General features: G+C 42.9%; 1 pseudogene; it reads left to right on the top strand.

Moving 5' to 3' along the window:
* The first annotated feature begins 832 nt into the window (after positions 1 to 832).
* LOC150058757 (tumor necrosis factor receptor superfamily member 5 pseudogene) lies at positions 833 to 1,741 on the top strand (annotated as a pseudogene).
* Positions 1,742 to 3,705: the final 1,964 nt, after the last annotated feature.

The following is a 3,705-nucleotide window of genomic DNA, read 5'->3' as shown; positions in this document are numbered from 1 at the left end:
ATGATACCTTTTAAGTGGTTGTTCCATTCATTCTTCCTTCCTGGGGTTTTATTCTCAGTTTATGGGATTAACTTAACACTTCACAGCACTCATGGTGTTATACCCTGCTGAAGGCCTCATCAACATTTCAGGTATCCTACTAGCAAAAGAAAGAGGTATGTTGTTTTCTGTAGAATGCTCATCAGAAACTTATATAAAACCCTGACTTGCTTTGTATTTGTTACAATTAGCATAAAATACAAACCCCATTCTATGGAACACAATTTAGAAATGATAATACCTATTTATGATTTGTACCTTTTTACACTCATGTCTAATTGTTTAGATTTTTCATTCCAACTCTATATTTATGTGAAGAAGCAATTAGAATTGTTTAAATGTATAATCCCCTTTGAGAGGAATGAGCAAGGAAAAAAAATCAAAAGTACAAATAAATGAGACAAGTATGTTGTCTCTGTTCAAATTCAGTCTGCTTTGGTGTCTCCTTTCCTGTCTGTCTAGAATGAGAAAAGCTAACGTAAAGAAAGCCTGTCACTCCAGCAGTGAGCAAACACACTTGATTTCCTGGAAATCTAACCCTAATCCTGGTAGGTGCCTCATTCTGTTTCTTGGTTTCCTCCCCTTTCCTGCCCAAGACATCTGTATGCCCTGTCTACTCTTTCAGCTCTACTTTAAGCAAAACTCACTACTTAGGATCCTGATGGAGAAAGTCCCCTGTGCTATACTCAACCCCTCCCTCCTTCTACTGGTCTTCTAGCTGCTATTACATCAATGTTGCTTAACCTTCCTTCACTGTGACAAATGACTGATATAACTCAACATACAAGAAGAAATGGTTGGGGGTGACAGAAATCTGAAAGAACTCTGCAGGACTTTGACTTCTCAGCAAAGCCCAGACCAAAGAAGCCAAAAAGCTACAGATAGCAGCCAGCTTGAGGTGTATAAACCAAGTGCAGGTACTCTGAAGTCTTTGGAGCTTGGAGGAATGATACTCAAGTTCCAGGTCTATGAAGAACCAACCACTGCATGCAGAGAAAATCAGTACCCACTGAACAGTCAGTGCAGTGATTTGTGTCGGTCAGGAAAGAAGCTGGTGATTGTCTGTACTGAGTTCACTCAGACACAATGCCTGCAAGGCCACAAAGGTGAAATCTCAGCTGCCTGGAGCAGAGACCCACTGTCACCAGCACAGATACTGAGACTCCAATGGGGTCTGAGGACTCCAGATCCTGAGGGCAGGCAGGCATGGAAGAGACAGACACGGTCTGTACTTGTGTGAAGGGCCATCCTTGTGAGAGCTCTACCCCACACAACCTGTGTGGCCCTGGATTTGGAGTCAAGACAGAGACTGGGGACACTATTTGTGAATTGTGCCTCTCGGCTTCTTCTCCAATGCCTCATTTGCTTCTGAAGAGTGTCGCCCCTGGACAAGCTGTGAAGCCAAAGACCTGGTGATGCTGTAGCAAGGAACTAAGCAGTCCCATGCTGTCTGTGGCCCCAGTCTCAGGGGAGAGTGCTGGCGGGAATTCCTGTCGTGATAGTTATCCTGAGCACTGTCTTCTTGACATCAATCTTGGCTAAGGCCTACCCTCCTCAGGAGGTATGGCAGGGCCCTGTGGAGATGGAGAACTTCTCCGGCCACCACCCTGCAACCCCCGTGTAGGAGACCTTGCACGGGTGCCAGCCCATTCCCCAGGAGGAAGGCAAAGAAAGCCACATCTCAGTGCAGGAGAGACAGTGAGGCTGTGTGTGCTTGGAACTACTGAGGAGCTGGCTGCATGAGGATGAGGGGCTGGCACTGCTGAGCCACACCTCTGCCTGAACCCCTAAAGCTTGAAAGGAGAGCCAGCTGAACACAACACATCTTTTAGAACTCTCATGAAGATAATGAAATCCTACAAGACTCTACAAGTCAGCCTGCACAACAGGGACTGGTATCCTGTCTGAATGTACACAGACCACTTTATGACCAGCTCTTCTGTGGCCTCGGGAAGACAAGGTTCCCTTGAATGATCAGCATTTCCCATAGCCAGAAAATAACTCATACTCTAAGCCTCAGTTTTGTCTCTTCATTAACTCCCCTAGCAGGACACTTTCAATTGTCAAGCCCCTCATTACCGGTGGCTTCTAGAGCCACCTGTCCTATCCATGCAAATATCACTTCCAGCTTCATCAGACCCTGGTCTTACTTCACTATTTCTACTGAACCTGGAGTTTTGAATAAAGGGCAGATTGATTCTCTGGGACACAGGAGGGTGTGAAGTGCCTCTTGCTCTGCCTGGTCCTGGTACCATTTAAATTCCCAGTAGATGCTCTCACTTTTCACTGTCACCATCCCAAGGAAACTACAAAATAATTTTGTAGAAAAAAAAGTTAAACAACAAAAAATCATAGAAGGAACATTTTAACAAAAATAGTAACTTTTATGGTGGTATTAGGAGCTGTTCTTAAACATGGCTGTATATTGGTGAACAATATATGAGCTAATATCTGTTTCTCTAGGTGAAATTACCTGAAATATAAATGTTTCATCCACTTGTCTCTTCCAGGAGGGCTATCATGGCATAATAAAAATCTTAATCTAATTTCCTGTTGATATTGGTCTAGCGTAGTTCCTGTTGGTTATTACCACTCCCAGAAATGTGGAAGATTTTCACTGATCCTGAAGGAAGTCTTCGATCACCATACTCTGAAATATTTGATTAGCTTGGTGAAATCTGTTCCCCTCATAGGCCTGCTGAGTGTCACCCAGTTCTTACAAAGGTCTGCAAATTGATATTTTGATTACATGTGCTTGTACTTTTTCAACCCTGTGCAATTTAGGCCTCAGCTTTACTTTATAACGTTATCATTCTTTCCATAAAGATAGCATTTGCTTTTGGCTGGTCTGTGAAATAGCAGCTAGCCTGTGCACTTTGTGCTCAATAAATATTAATTAAGGTGCTAAGGTCTATAACTAGACAGGTTGTCTGTGTTTCTTTTTCTAAACCGTGTTTCTCTCATACTTAGGGAGAGAAAGGTACAATGATATTAAATATTCAAACAACCCATTACTTTCTTTTCTGAAGTCTATGAAAGTAGTCTCAGATTTGAGTAATAGAGTCCATATCATTTTATGTTTAATTTTAAGAATTAACGGATCAGAGAGGATATTGATAGCAGGTAATGGAGATGGAAGTGGAAAAACTGAGGCAATAGCTGATATATCTTGTCTAGTCTGGTTAGAATAATTCAGAAGTCATATGTATTAAAAGCAGGTTTCCTTTGAACAAGAAAAATTATAGCAAAGCATCAAAATAATTAGAATTAAAATTGTCAGTCTGCTAAGTGGCTACTTTACCTATACCTCCATCCTTTGTAGCAGATGATAGGTGATTATCGGAATGTTTGCGCTCTCATCATCCTAGGCCCAGGTCCTGCAAGAACAGCTGAAGAAACGCTGGCTCCACAGCCAGACGCCATCCCTCAGTGCAAAGCCCCCAAGGACACTGAAGGAGCACAGTTCCTCCCTGTAGTCACTCTGGTCCTCTGTGGACCTAGAGGCTTTCTCCCTGTTTGAAGAATATGTGCTTGAATCGGGCATGGGTGACTCAGACTTGTAGTCTACTGAAGAGCCTCAGACCTGAGGATTATGGCTCAAAGCCACACTAGGCAGGAAAAATCCATGAAACTCTTTGCTCCAATTAACCACCAAAATGCTTGAAG

Source organism: Megascapheus bottae, chromosome 9 (genome assembly GCF_031878675.1).
Source record: "Megascapheus bottae isolate mThoBot1 chromosome 9, mThoBot2.hap1, whole genome shotgun sequence".
Classification (NCBI taxonomy): Eukaryota; Metazoa; Chordata; class Mammalia; order Rodentia; family Geomyidae; genus Megascapheus; species Megascapheus bottae.
Note: the sequence above shows the minus strand (reverse complement) of the source record. Positions and strands in the feature narration are given on the sequence as shown.